At 39.0% G+C, this 16,608-nt stretch overlaps 1 protein-coding gene across 4 annotated transcripts in view; it reads right to left on the bottom strand.

Annotated features, from left to right (window-relative positions):
- The window catches only part of ZFAND3 (zinc finger AN1-type containing 3), a 329,028-nt gene that overhangs the window by 157,979 nt on the left and 154,441 nt on the right, over positions 1-16,608 (bottom strand). The gene's annotated exons all lie outside the window — the stretch shown is intronic.

Genomic DNA, 16,608 nt, shown 5'->3' with positions numbered 1-16,608 from the left:
TTAGAAATGAAAGCTCCCAGGCTACACACCAAGCCTAGAGAATAAAACTCTGGAGGTGGGGCTTAGTAGTCTGTATTTTAACAAGCCCTTCAGATGATACTGCTTCAGCCCAAAAGTCTGAGAACTACTAGGGCTTCCCTGGTGATGCAGTGGTTAAGAATCTGCCTGCCAGTGCAGGGGACACAGGTTCAAGCCCTGGTCTGGGAAGATGACACATGCCAGCGGAGGAACTAAGCCTGTGCTATGCAACTACTGAGCCTGTGCTCTGGAGCCCATGAGCCACAACTACTGAATCTGCATGCCACAACTACTTAAGCCTGCGCACCTAGAGCCTGTGCTCCACAATGAGAAGCCACACCATGAGAAGCCCGCAGCCGCAACGAAGAGTAGCCCCCATTCACCACAACTAGAGAAAGCCTGCATGCAGCAGCGAAGACCCAATGCAGCCAATCAATCAATAAGTAAGTAAATAAAATTTTTTTTTTTAAAGTCTGGTAACTACTGTCCTGAGCTATACTGGTAACAGCCAATCAAATCATCCCAAATGAGGATAACTATAAGAAGTCTGAGAAAAGGCTAGTGCTAGTCCCTGTTACTGTGTCTTTTGCTGAAGCTCTTCTTGAGACCTTCTCTATCTGGTAAGCACTGAGACTTTGCAGTAACATCCTGACTTCCCAGAGCATCCCTTCAACAAGCCCATCATCTAGGACAGCTTTTCATTTCACTTAACATCCAAATGGATTGAAGATTTAAATGCAAATAAAAACAAAAAAGTACTAGTAAAAATATATATAGTTTTTTTAAATGATATTAGGGTGAAAGCCTAAGTATGACCTAAACTCTGACACTGTAAAAGACTGATTAACTCAATAATACAACAACAACAACAAATCTGAACTGCACAAGAACACCATGAGCAAGTTTTAAAAACAAAAACAACTAGGGCAGAGTGATTTTTGCAACAAATATCACAAAGAGCTAATTTCTTAATTTATAAAAAGGATCCCTACAAATCAAAAGAAAAAGAACCACCCAAGAAATAAATGCCTCTCCAAATTAACTAATTAAAACAGATGAGTCACAATAAAGAAAATGCAAATGTTAAATTTCACTCGTAGTAAGAATGAAAATTAAAATGAGATTTTTCTTTCTTCACTTTTCAGACTGGTAAAGATCAAACAGTTTGAAGTCATGTCTAAAGGTAAGCTTCAAATATTGCTGCCCCACCCCATGCCTTCTGCAATTCAGTTTGTGGTCATTTCATTCAGGAATTACTTAGGCCAAAAAACCTTAATTTCACATGTGATTTGACCTCTCTCTCTGTTTCTCTCTCCCCCTTTCCATCCTCCCCCACATCTGATCTGACAGCTATCCTGCCAAGTCCACCTTCAAAGAAAGATTCCAAATTCAACTACCTTTCATCATCTTTACTGTCATCACTCTGACCCAAGCCATTGTGAACTCCCCCTGGAACACTACAGTAACCTCCTCACTGCCCTTGCTCCTGTCGCCCAGTCATTTCTTAACAGAAAAGAATCACTCTAGGTGCTAAAGTGCACAGCAGATTATATCACCACTCTGCTCAAACCCTTCAAATGGATTTTCATCTCATTCAGTAAAAGCTAGTCTTTATCATGATACACATGCGGTTACGCGACCTGAGCCCCTTACCCCTTGACTTCATCCCCCTACTACTCAGTTTGCTCTCTTTGCTTCTGTCACATTGGCTCCCTTGCTGTCATTAAACACCAAGAACACTGCTGCCTCTGGATCTCTGCACTTGTGTTCACTCTGCCTAGGAGGCTCATATCCTAGATATCTACATATCTAGATATCTAGCTACCTCACATCCCTCAGATTCTTATTTAAAAGGCCTTCTCTGGTCACCCTATCTAAAATTTTACTCTCCAACCCTGACGCATCATATACCATTTTGAAGGCATCCCCTCATTGATTTACAGCATCCAAAGATGCTACAAAAGTCTGGCTATCTCACTCTCCTTAACTAGGGAACCTGGTGTGAAATTTCTTTTGCAAGCATTTTTTTTAATCTGCTGAGTTATTATATTTTATCTTGTATGGTAACAAATTTTATCTTACCTCAATCACCTTGTTATTTGGCATGGGTCCAATGACTTTGAAAATCTCAGTCTTAAGGAGATTGGTTCAACATGGCAGAGTAGAAAGACATGCACTCACTCCCTCTTGCGAGAGAACAGGAATCACAACTAACTGTTGAATAATCATCAACAGGAAGACACTGGAACTCATCAAAGAAGATACCCCACATCCAAAGACAAAGGAGAAGTCACAATGAGATGGTAGGAGGGGTACAATCACAATAAAATCACAACCCGTAACTGCTGGGTGGGTGACTCACAAACTGCAGAACACTTATACCACAGAAGCCCACCCACTGGAGTGAAGGTTCTGAGCCCCACATCAGGTTTCCCAACCTGGGGGTCCAGCAATGGGAGGAGGAATTCCCAAAGACTCAGACTTTGAAGGCTAGTGTGATTTGATTTCAGGACTTCGACAGGACTGGGGGAAACAGAGACTCCACTCTTGGACGGCACACACAAAGTAGTGTGTGCATCGGGACCAAGGGGAAGGAGCAGTGACCCCATAGGAGACTGAACCAGACCTACCTGCTAGGGTTGGAGGGTCTCCTGCAGAGGCAGGGGGTGGCTGTGGCTCACTGTGGGGACAAGGACACTGGCAGCAGAAGTTGTGGGAAGTACTCCTTGGCACAAGCCCTCCCAAAGTCCAGCACTGGCCCCACCAAAGAGCCTGTAGCCTCCAGTGCTGGGTCGCCTCATGCCAAACAACCAACAGGGAGGGAACACAGCCTCACCCATCAGCAGTCAAGCAGATTAAAGTTTTACTGAGCTCTGCCCACCAGAGCAACACCCAGCTCTACCCACCACCAGTCCCTCCCATCAGGAAGCTTGCACAAGCCTCTTAGACAGCCTCATCCAACAGAGGGCAGACAGCAGAAGCGAGAAGAACTACAATCCTGCAGCCTGTGGAACGAAAACCACATTCACAGATAGACAAAATGAAAAGGCAGAGGGCTATGTATCAGATGAAGGAACAAGATAAAACCCCAGAAGAACAATTAAATGAACTGGAGACAGGCAACCTTCCAGAAAAAGAATTCAGAATAATGATAGTGAAGGTGATCCAGGACCTCAGAAAAAGGATGGAGGCAAAGATCAAGAAGATGCAAGAAAGGTTTAACGAAGACCTAGAAGAATTAAAGAACAAACAGAGATGAACAATACAGTAACTGAAATGAAAAATACTCCAGAAGGAATCAACAGCAGAATAACTGAGGCAGAAGAATGGACAAGTGACCTGGAAGACAGAATGGTGGAATTCATTGCCACGGAACATATAAGAAAAAAAGAAAGAAAAGAAATGAAGACAGCCTAAGAGATCTCTGGGACAAGATTAAATGCACCAACATTTGCATTACAGGGGTCCCAGAAGGAGGAGAGAGAGAGAAAGGACCCGAGAAAATATCTGAAGACATTATAGTTGAAAACTTCCCTAACATGGGAAAGGAAATAGCCACCCAAGTCCAGGAAGCACAGAGAGTCCTAGGCAGGGTAAACCCAAAGACAAACAAGCTGAGACACACAGTAATCAAGACAGAAATTAAAGACAAAGAAAAATTATTAAAAGCAACAAGGGAAAAATGACAAACAACATACAAGGGAACTACCATAAGGTTAACAAATGATTTCTCAGCAGAAACTCTACAAGCCAGAAGGGAGTGGCACGATATATTTAAAATGATGAAAGGGAAGAACTTATAACCAAGATTACTCTACCCAGCAAGAATCTCATTCAGATTTGATGGACAAATCAAAAGCTTTACAGACAAGCAAAAGCTAAGAGATTTCAGCACCACCAAACCAGCTCTACAAAAAATGCTAAAGGAACTTCTCTAAGTGGGAAACACAAGAGAAGAAAAGGACCTACAAAAACAAACCCAAAACAATTCAGAAAATGGTCATAGGAACATACATATCAATAATTACCTTAATTGTGAATGGATTAAATGCCTCAAGCAAAGACACAGACTGGCTGAATGGATACAAAAACAAGACCCATGTATATACTGTCTGCAAGAGACCCACTTCAGACCTAGGGACAAATACAGACTGAAACTGAGAGGATAGAAAAAGATATTCCATGCAAATGCAAATCAAAAGAAAGCTGGAGTAGCAATACTCATATCAGATAAAATAGACTTTAAAATAAAGAAAGTTACAAGAGACAAGGAAGGACACTACATAATGATCAAGGGATCAATCCAAGAAGACGATATAAATATATATGCACCCAACACAGGAGCACCTCAATACATAAGACAAATGCTAACAGCTATTAAAGAGAAAATCGACAGTAACACAATAATACTGGGGGACTTTAACACCTCACTTACACCAGTGGACAGATCATCCAGGCAGAAAATTAGTAAGGAAACAGAACCTTTAAATGACACAATACACCAGACAGGTTTAACTGAAATTTGTAGGACATTCCATCTGAAAACAGCAGATTACACTTTCTTTTCAAGTGCACATGGAACATTCTCCAGGACAGATCACATCTGAGTCACAAATCAAGCCTCAGTAAACTTAAGAATATTCAAATCATATCAAGCATCTTTTCCAACCACAATAATATGAGATTAGAAATCAATTACAGGGAAAAAAACATTAAAAACACAAACACATGGAGGCTAAACAATATATTACTAAATAAGCAAGAGATCACTGAAGAAATCAAAGAGGAAATCAAAAAATACCTAGAGACAAATAACAATGAAAACACGACGATCCAAAACCTATGGGATGAAGCAAAAGCAGCTCTAAGAGGGAAGTTTACAGCAATTCAATCTCACACCAAGAAACAAAAAACATCTCAAATAAACAATCTAACCTTACACCTAGAGGAACTAGAGAAAGAAGAACAAACAAAACCCAACCCAAAGTTAACAGAAGGAAAGAAATCATAAAGTCAGAGCAGAAATAAATGAAACAGAAACAAAGAAAACAATAGCAAAGATCAGTAAAAGTAAAAGCTGATTCTTTGAGAAGATAAACAAAATTGATAAACCATTAGCCAGACTCATCAAGAAAAAGAGGGAGAGGACTCAAATCAATAAAATTAGAAATAAAAAAGGAGAAGTTACAATGGACAACACAGAAATACAAAGCATCCTAAGACACTACTATAAACAACTCTATGTCAATAAAATGTGCAACCATAAAGAAATGGGTAAATTCTTAGAAAGGTATAAGCTTCCAAGACTAAACCAGGAAGAACCAAAAAAACATGAACAGACCAAGCACAAGTAATGAAATTGAAACTGTGATTAAAAATCTTCCAACAAACAAAAGTCCAGGACCAGATGGTTTAACAGGTGAATTTTATCAGACATTTAGAGAAGAGCTAACACCCATCCTTCTCAAACTCTTCCCAAAAATTTCAGAGGAAGGAAGACTGCCAAACTCATTCTATGAGGCCACTATCACCCTGATACCAAAACCAGACAAAGATACTACAAAGAAAGAAAATTACAGGGCTTCCCTGGTGGCGCAGTGGTTGAGAGTCCGCCTGCCGATGCAGTGGACACGGGTTCATGCCCTAGTCCGGGAAGATCCCACATGCCGCGGAGCGGCTAGGCCCGTGAGCCATGGCCGTTGAGCCTGTGTGACCGGAGCCTGTGCTCTGCAATGGGAGACTCCACAACAGTGAGAGGCCCGCGTACAACAACAACAACAAAAAAAAAAAAAAAAAAAGAAAGAACATTACAGACAATATCACTGATGAATACAGATGAAAAATACTCAACAAAATACTAGCAAACAGAATCCAACAACACATTAAAAGGATCACACACGATAATCAAGTGGGATTTTTCCCAGGAATGCAAGGATTCTTCAATGTACGCAAATCAATGTGATACACCATACTAACAAACAAGAAGAAAAACCATATGATCATCTCAGTAGATGCACAAAAGGCATTTGACAAAATTCAACACCCATTTATGATATAAACTCTCCAGAAAGTGCGCACAGAGGGGACGTACCTCAACATAATAAAGGCCACATACAACAAACCCACAGCAAACATCATATTCAATGGTGAAAAACTGAGAGTACTTCCTCTAAGTTCAGGAACAAGACAAGGATGTCCACTATTGCCACTATTCTTCAATATAGTCTTGGAAGTCCTAGCCACAGCAATCAGAGAAGAAAAGAAATAAAAGGAATACAAACTGGAAAAGACGTAAAACTGTCACTGTTTGCAGATGGCATGATACCATACACAGAGAATCCTAAAGATGCCACCAGAATATTAATAGGGCTAATCAATGAATCTGGTAAAGTTCCAGGATATAAAATTAATGCACAGAAATCTCTTGCATTCCTATACACTAAAAACGAAAGATCAGAAAGAGAAAATAAGCCAACAATCCAATTCACAATTGCAACAAAAAGAATAAAATACCTAGGAATAAACCTACCTAAGGAGGTAAAAGACCTGTATTCAGAAAACTATAAGACACTGTTGAAAGAAATTAAAGATAATACCAACAGATGGAGAGATATACCATGTTCTTGGATTGGAAGAATCAATATTGTGAAAATGACTATACTACCCAAAGCAATCTACAGATTCAATGCAATCCCTATCAAATTACCAATGGCATTTTTTACAGCAGTAGAACAAAAAAATCTTAAAATTTGTATGAAGACACAAAAGACCCCGAATAGCCAAAGCAGTCTTGAGGGGAAAAAACAGAGCTGGAGGAATCAGACTCCCTGACTTCAGACTATACTACAAATCTACAGTAATCAAGACAATATGGTACTGGCACAAAAACAGAAATATAGATCAATGGAACAGGATAGAAAGCCCAGAGATAAACCCACACACCTATGGTCAACTAATCTATGACAAAGGAGGCAAGGATTTACAATGTAGAAAAGATAGTCTCTTCAATAAGTGGTGCCGGGAAAACTGGACAGCTACACGTAAAAGAATGAAATTAGAATACTCCCTAACACCATACACAAAAATAAACTCAAAATGGATTAGAGACCTAAATATAAGACCTGACACTTTATAAAACTCTTAGAGGAAAACATAGGAAGAACACTCTTTGACATAAATCACAGCAAGATCTTTTTTGATTCATCTCCTAATGGAAATAAAAACAAAAATAAACAAATGGGACCTAATGAAACTTAAAAGCTTTTGCAAAGCAAAGGAAACTACAAACAAGAAGAAAAGACACCTCAGAATGGGAAAAAATATTTGCAAACAAATCAATGGACAATGGATTAATCTCCAAAATATATAAACAGCTCATGCAGCTCAATATTAAAAAAGCAAACAACCCAATCCAAAAATGGGCAGAAGACCTAAATAGACATTTCTTCCAAGAGGACATACAGATCGCCAGGAAGCACATGAAAAGCTGCTCAACATCACCAATTACTAGAGAAATACAAGTCAAAACTACAATGAGGTTATCACCTCACACCAGTAAGAATGGGGATCATCAAAAAATCTACAAACAACAAATGCTGGAGAGGGTATGGAGAAAAGGGAACCCTCTTGCACTGTTGGTGGGAACGTAAATTGACACAGCCACTATGGAGAACAGTATGGAGGTTCCTTAAAAAACTAAAAATAGAATTACCATATGACCCAGCAATCCCACTACTGGGCATATACCCAGAGAAAACCATAATTCAAAAAGACACATACACCCCAATGTTTACTGCAGCACAATTCACAATAGCCAGGTCATGGAAGCAACCTAAATGCCCATCAACAGACAAGTGGATAAAGAAGATATGGTACATATACAGAATGGACTATTACTCAGCCTTAAAAAGGAACGAAACTGGGTCATTTGCAGAGACGTGGATGGACCTAGACACTGTCATACAGAGTGAAGTTAGTCAGAAAGAGAAAAACAAGTATTGTATATTAACACATATATGTGGAATCTAGAAAAATGGTACTGATGATGAACCAGTTTGCAAGGCAGAAACAGAGACAGAGATGTAGAGAAGAAATGTATGGACACCAAGTTGGGGAAGCGGGGGTGAGGGGCCTGGATGGTATGAACTGGGAGACTGGGATTGACATATATACAGTAATATGTATAAAATAGATAACTAATTATACACTGATATGTATAAAATAACTAATAAGAACTTGCTGTATAAAAAAATTCAATTCAATTCAAAAAAGGAAAATCTCAGCCTTTAACAATGGAAATTTTCATTATTACTTTGACCCTCCTTCCATTTTTTTCTGCTTTCTCTTTTTGGAACTCCTGTTAGACAAAGTTTCTGAAGGAAAATAATTTTGAATTTAGACCCTTATACTCTGTCAAATAGCATTCACACCAAAGAGCAAAACACTAACATGGCTCTCAAATTTACCACATGGATATTTTTGATAACAATACCATAGCATGCTCTCCAACAACAACAAAAAAGTGATCTTCATCAGTAGGAAGAAAGAGTTGTAAGGGGGGGAAAAAAGTTAAATTTACAGTTATGTATAAGTTGATCACTATTTTTGTTGTTTTTAACCAAGCAAATAGCTAATTCCAAAGAAACATGATTACTGAAAAACTTTTGGTGCCCTTATCTAATATAATAGCATCTCAAATTTAACATGTCCAGAACTCAACTCCTCATTTTCCCATCAAAAGTGCTTCTTTGGCAGCCTTCTTCATCTCAGTAAGAGAGTCATCTTTAACTCTACCAAAAAATCCTCTCAGATCTACCTTCAAAGTAGATACCCAAAGTACTAACAATTCCTCCCAGCTCCACAGTCCTGGTCCACACTATCACGATCTCAAACTTGAATTACTGCATTAATCTCCTAAATGGTCTTTCTGCATCCTCCTTTACCCCCATATAGCAGCCCAAGTAACCCTTTTAAAACGAAGTCTGATCACATCACTACTCTGATGTAATCAAACAAACCCTACTTTACACTGACTTCCCATCTCATCCAGAGTAAAAAACCTACAAGGGCCTCAAGACTCAAGCCTCTTATTACTTCTGACTCCAGCTTTTACTACTCTTTCGCTGTGCACCAGCCAACAGTGGCATCTTTGCTGTTCCTGGAACACTTCTTGAAGGTTTCCCATCCAGCCTCAGGGCCTTTGTATTTGCTGTCACCTTTGCCTAGATACTCTTGCCCTAGATAACCAGATGGCTAGGTCTCTACCTACTGACCTCCACTACATAAAATAGGAAAACTACACATTCACAAACCCGTTTTCCCTAGCACCCCGTCCCCTTAATTATTCTTTTTTCCCATAGCACTCATCACCATCTCACATACTACATATTTATATACTAATCTCTCCTCCCACAAGAATATAAGGTCCCTGAAGGTAGAGACTTTGCCAGCTTCATTTTCTGCTATATTCCCAGTGGTAGGGTAGTGCCTAGTATACATTAGGTGTTCAGTTAAGAGTCCCTGACATAGAGCATACTCAGTAAATGTTGGAGAGAGGGAGAGAAGGAAAGAGCTAATGACCTACATTAAGGCCATGCCCTTAAATGAGCAAGAAGAACAAGAGTTGTTGGAAGAAATATGAAAACAAGTCAGTGTCAAATATTTATTTTATCTCAGAGTAAGGGCTGGCTTCAAAGGAGACATGGAGCTAATAAGAAAACCATTTAGCAAGTAGTATATTTTAATTTTGAAAACAAAGAAACCCAATAAGCATATAGTTAGAAACTGAATGAGAGAACATGAACGGCTTGAATTACATGGTGGGGGTGGGGGGGAATAATGCAGAATGTAAGGAATGGAGAGACAAAATGACAAATTTCATAGCAATGACATTTCTGGCAGGGGGTGGGGGGACCGGAAAGAGTTTGCAACATATGTAGCAAGATACCACAGCAAGGACAAATTTTGGCAGGAACAGGAAGTATAAAGGTCAAACTGGAGATACATATTGAGACCACATATTTACACAGCTCACTGGGAAAGCAGCACTAAAGTTCATACCCAGTGATACAGAAAGAATCCTATGTGCTTCTATGGTTATCAGGAAAAACATTAATCACACAGTCCAATGGGGGTAATAATACAGCTGTGTGAGGGCAAAGATAGCGTTACTATGGGAATTCTGCTTCATTTTTTCAACTTTTTTACAAAATTAGTATTTTACTTCAAATATAGCACTTAAAACTTTTACCAAAAAAATCTAACTTATATAGTATTTTCTCTCAGCTCCAATAAGCTTAACAATCAGTTTTCAAAACATGCTCTATAAGAGCAAAGATATACAAATAATTAGAACACTTCTTGATCTGCCTGAGAAACTCAAAATTTCTCCCCAGAAAATACTAACAAAACTATTAGAAACCACTATTTTAAAGAGGATGGTTCATTTTGAAGGTATGTCCAACATTAATAATACTCCCTTTTAGGGAACTCCCTGGTGGCACAATGGTTAAGAATCTGCCTGCCAGTGCAGGGGACATGGGTTCGAGCCCTGGTCCAGGAAGATCCCACATGCTGTGGAGCAACTAAGCCCAGGTGCCACAACTACTGAGCCTGCTCTCTAGAGCCTGCAAGTCACAACTACTAGGCCCTTGCGCCACAACTACTGAAGCCCATGCTCCCGTGCTCCGCAACGAGAGGCCACCACAATGAGAAGCCTGCGCAACACACAGAGTGGCCCCCACTCATGACAACTAGAGAAAGCCCGCGCGCAGCAACGAAGACCCAACACAGGCAAAAAATATAAGTAAACAAACAAACAAATAAATAAAATGCTCCCTTTTAAAGAAAGAGCAGTTGAAACCAAGCAAATCATAACCTAGGGTCATTAGATCCACGCCAGTTTCCAGTGAGAAGAGTCCCAATGTCACTAACCTATCTGGCTCTTACTTATTCTCCTCTCCTCTTAATCCTGATTCAACAACGTGCAAGCAAATAGTCTCAGAAGTTCTGCATTAGGACAGTAGTGTCTACACAGGGGTTAAGATTTAGATTCAATTAAGTCTGAGGCAGGGCCAAGGTATTTAGAGTTTGCAAAAATCCTGCAAGTAACTCTGAACTACTGTTTGACAGTGGACAATTACCACGTTGAGAATTCTTATGATTTTTTTAGGTTTTATAGGTTTAGGTTTATAGTCCCAATACCACACATGAGTACAGTTATCTTCATTTTTCTCAGAAGAATGCACTCCAGGATCATATTTTAAATCTCTATAAAGCAAATTCTGTTTCTACTAACTTCCCATTTGATTGTAAACTTTTTTGGAAATAAGGTTACCAAATAAAGGAATGCTAGATATTGTTCCTGGGAGGACTTCTACAGCAAATTCAAACATCTGAACTATTTTTTCAAAACCTAGAAACTAGTTCCTCTTAAGATCATCACTGTAATCTCTTTCTCCTCGTATCACAGAAATCAATTTTTCTCACGCTCAGAGATCTGCTGGCTACTCACCTCGAGTCCCCTCTTTTGTTCTGAGTATTTACAATGTCTCCTAGAACTGGAGTTAAATTTCAAACTTTGCCAGCAGATACCATAATCTGATTCAAAGTAAAACCATACTCCAATCTAAATATCCTTGAATTTTTTCAAGGTTACCGGGTCTCTGAGATAAATCACTGACCTACATTCAGTAGTAAGCTTTAAAACTGATAAATTAGGCTTCCCTGGTGGCGCAGTGGTTGAGAGTCCGCCTGCCGATGCAGGGGACACGGGGTTCGTGCCTCTGGCCAGGAAGATCCCACATACCGCAAAGCGGCTGGGCCCATGAGCCATGGCCTGCGCGTCCGGAGCCTGTGCTCCACAACAGGAGAGGCCACAACAGTGAGAGGCCCACGTACCGCAAAAAAAAAAAAAAAAACCCACTTATTTTTATCCACTAAACTAAGGATAAAAAACCGAAAAATGGGGGCTAGCCACTACATGTCATTTAAGGAAATTGGTGGAGTTCTTTTTTCACTTCCCAAAGAAAATATTCATGTGCAGGTGGTACTGGTAGCAGCTTACAAAGCATAATTTTTTGGTGCCTACAGTGACATGCAACCTCTGTCACCATCCCTAAGTCTGTTTAAATCCTCTCCTAGGTAGTAGCTGATAAGTGCCATCAGAGCTCAGTCACTTAAGGGCACATGCTACACACTCAAATATCTTACGTAATATATGTGAGTAAAGTAAGCTAGATTCAGAACAAAAGGCAGTGTGAGTCTGTGGGAAACTCAAGAATGCCTGCCAGTCTAAAGGGGCAACATCTGATCGACTCCAGCAAACTGGAGCTACACAGATATTAAAAGAGAAGAGAAAAGAAAAATACTACATTTTGTATAGAGAAGCCAAACATTCAAAATTTTTGTGAAATCTCCCCTAGTTTTAAAATACTGGAGGCCAAATCAAACGCATCTGCAGACAATCTCTACTTTGTGTTTCCTGTTAAAATACAAACGCCCCTGGAAGCACTGGTTATCAATTTCAGTCTAGGGATATCAGCACAATGCCTAGCACAGTAGGTACTCAATAAAGACTTGTGAGACAGGTGGCTAGATCTGAGTTTAAAAGGTAATTCAGGTGTTAAAAAGAAACCAGAAGAATAAAAGGCAAATTTCACACCACTTCACATCACAATTTCACAGAGATCTGACTCTCCTGTTTACCTCTTCTCCTAAATTCTCTTTTACCTGTTCCCCTCTTTTCTTCCACAATTGCTATGCTTTGCTCTGTTGGTGGCACTAACAGCTTAAGTGGTAATATCAAACTAAATTTTACTGATGATTTTTTTTAACTTGAAAATTAAAGCCTTAGAAATAAGGTGTTTAAAAAAAAGGTGTCAAATAAATTCTAACATTTCCTTTGGGCCAGGATTATTATAGTCATGCATCTTCCAACTACCACTTCCCTATTCCTCGCCCCACCTAAGATCGCAATACATAACTATTTGTTAAACTGAATGTCATTACAAAGAAATTTTAAAATTTTTATTTTACAAAAGGATTCCCTTCAATATCCCATTCCTCTAATGCTTCACAAATGTCTGGTGCTCAGTAAATACTCATAAAAGATCGTTATTTACCAAGATAGAAGAAGCTGAGGGAAATAAAGTACTTAAGTCTTATACAATTGAACAATTACAAAGGAAAACATTCCTTCTAAATTTTTTCAGACAATTTCCACATTCAACTTGAGACTATGTTAAAAAGAAAAGTACAACTGCTGCCATCAGCCCCATGTACATATAACACACACAGGCAATGTCCTCTCTGAAAATTAACAGACTAAGTCCTAGGCATTTCACATTCTCAAAAGGGAGATACGCTGACAGCATCTATAACTGTCTTACTGTCTTACACAGCTTAGCTGGACCTTGCCCTAACATGTGGAAGAACAACTCACTCTCATAGATTGGAGTTGTGCTAACACTGGATTCTGGGATGTGGAAGTCCATCCTGCTGCAACAGAAGTTTTGAACAAATCATCCTTTAAGTCAAGGTTTATGCCAACTCACCATTAGCAGTGTGTCAGGAATAACACTGCTTTGTTCAAATTATATAATCAAATACAATTTAAAAGTTGCCAAAAAGTTAAATCTCTACACCCTGCCATCAACTAAAGAAGAGTCTATAAGGAAGTGACTGGTATTCAAAATTTTAGTTGGCTTTCTGACATCAACTGGGGGAACGCAGAAGCTAAGACTGCGTACATCTGATCCACCATTCCAACCCATGGTTCTGCCACTTCCACATCTCAAATGCACGATGGGAGACCCAGAAAGCTTTACCTTAAAGCTCTGAACCCTCAGTTCATCAGACTCAATTTTAGTTTTCAGTTTCTTTTTTAGCAGTTCTAACTAATTGTAAGGATTGATATTTATTGACCTTAATTCTTAGAGTCACTGAAAGAAATTCTATGCTCTATCTTGCAATTACCGTATCGGACCATTGGATCCATTTTACAATTATATTATAAGAGCTTAGTGATCTTATTTTTCCTATATCTTGAAACATTTTGCCATTTCATCATCCTGGGAATTATTTTACTATACTCATTATTCATCAAATATATCCAACTATGCTTTAAAAAAAGACTATAGGGCTTCCCTGGTGGCGCAGTGGTTGAGAGTCCGCCTGCCGATGCGGGGGACGCGGGTTCGTGTCCTGGTCTGGGAGGATACACATGCCGCGGAGCAGCTGGGCCCGTGAGCCATGGCCGCTGAGCCTGCTCATCCAGAGCCTGTGCTCCGCAAGGTGAGAGGCCGCAGTGGTGAGAGGCCCGCGTACGGGGAAAAAAAAAAAAAAAAAGACTATAAGAAAAAAGAAAAATGATGGAATTGCCTACATTGAAGGATGATGCAAAAGAGAAATAAATCATACCCTTCAGTTTCTCACTACATTGTACAAGATATTTGCATCATCTTTCAAAAAGTAATAAAAGAAGACTGGAGACACCATCTTTGTAGACTGCTTTTAGCTTCTAGTGAATACAGCTGAGAATTCAAAATTTTTCATTTTCTGCCCGTGATACCAAAGAGAAGACAATTAACAGAGGAGGATGGTTAAACAATTATTAGACAAATCAGATGAGCACAAGGAACCAGAAAGCAGCACTCTAGACTCTAAAAATATATTTCTAGAGATAAAAAGAAATGTTAGTCATTTACCAGGAAGGACACTGTCACACAGTATTTTGCAAAAAGAATATAGACTACCATATCCTGCTAAAAGCAAATGTGATAGTATTTTCACCTTTTATGATGTTTGCATGCCAAAATTTACTTGATACGAAGAGGTTTGCTACATTTAAATTCTAATTAGGGCTTCCCTGGTGGCGCAGTGGTTGAGAGTCCGCCTGCCGATGCAGGGGACATGGGTTCGTGCCCCGGTCCGGGAAGATCCCACATGCCGTGGAGCGGCTGGGCCCATGAGCCATGGCTGCTGAGCCTGCGCGTCCTGAGCCTGTGCTCCACAATGGGAGAGGCCACAGCAGTGAGAGGCCCACGTGCCGCAAAAAAAAAAAAAAAAAAAAAAAAAATCTAATTAAATTCCTAAAAGTTTTTCACTATTCTTACTTCTGTACATTATCCATAAAAATGACTTAAATTATAAAAAATATGAATACCCACTGTACCCAGGTGACAAATGTTGATTATTTTTCCAAACTACCAAGAGATTCGACATGAACTTTCCTCAATTTTCCTCATTCTAGCATCTACACTCACCCTCTTAAAGGTTGCTACACTGCGTACATCATTTACAAATACAAAAATATATATAACAGGTTAAAATTTTACTATACAACTCATGTTGACTTTCTACAAGGAAAAATTTTTATCTTTTTATATATTTGTACTGAATATAAATATATTTTACAAAACTGAAATATCATAACTATATCTATGTAACTATATCTCAGCATGCTTCTTTCATTAAAAAATATAAATAACTGAAACTTACCTCATGTTAAATAATTACTATAGGATTCCTCCTACAGTAAGAATTAGCATTCCAGATTATCTACCCAACCATGACCAGAAATCACTAAAATACCCTGATATCTTACTACAGAGGTAACAGACATGAGATATCTGCACCCATATGGGTAAAAATGTTAACTTTTTAAAAAATTCACAGAAAAGCATCATTCGGTCTTAATTTTGAAATAATGATTAACAACTCTCTTTATTTCTGAGTCCTGATTATGACACTATCTGATTTATAAGTATTAACACCTCATTGTGTAATTTTTAAGTGCCCCTAAATTCTTGGAATAGAAGAAACATGTTATTCCTATGAACAGAAGATAACAAGATTCTAAGTCAATCCAAATTCTTCTACTTATACATCTAATACCACCAGCATTTCCATCAGCCTTTAGGCTGGAAGCACTTGCTAGGTGTGGTTTCCCCCACGCTCAGGCCCCTGATTTTCTTATTTCTCTCTTTAGAAAATCTTACGCACTTTAAATTTACCCTTTCCCTCATTATATTATGCTTATGCCCTTAGAAGTATATTCCAATTGTTCTTTTTGTGCACATGAACAAGTAGAAAGCACAGAAATAAATTCATGTTGTAATTTTTCCAGGAGGATTCTACTTTACCAAGCAAGGTACTGCTTACCCTACAATTAATTTTAATATTGTAGCATGGAAGATTTTTTCCTCTATGTTTTAATCTAGGGACAAGAACAAAACCAGTAACAGAATGTCAACATTAATTTGAGGGGAGATGAAAAATGGCTTAATAACCCTGTAGCAGGATTAATATTGTACGATAGATAATGGAACCATCTTGACAAATTCATTTTTGTATCCCTGTATATTCTTGCTAATAGGGCAGGGCATATCTGAAAGGCTGTTAATACCTTACTGCACAAATGCCAATCAAATTGCACTGCAAGAGGATGTATTTTGCAGAAGATGGGAGAACAGAGAATTGTCCTCACCCATCTGCAACTTGCATTTAAATGCAACATCGAGAAGAATAAGAGAAGAGTGATTTCAAGCAGCAAGCTAATGCCTGCCTGAAATCAAGTGGTGCAATTTGGAA

This window comes from Kogia breviceps, chromosome 10, assembly GCF_026419965.1.
Source record: "Kogia breviceps isolate mKogBre1 chromosome 10, mKogBre1 haplotype 1, whole genome shotgun sequence".
Lineage (NCBI taxonomy): Eukaryota > Metazoa > Chordata > Mammalia > Artiodactyla > Physeteridae > Kogia > Kogia breviceps.
This window is presented reverse-complemented; position numbering and strand designations above follow the sequence as displayed.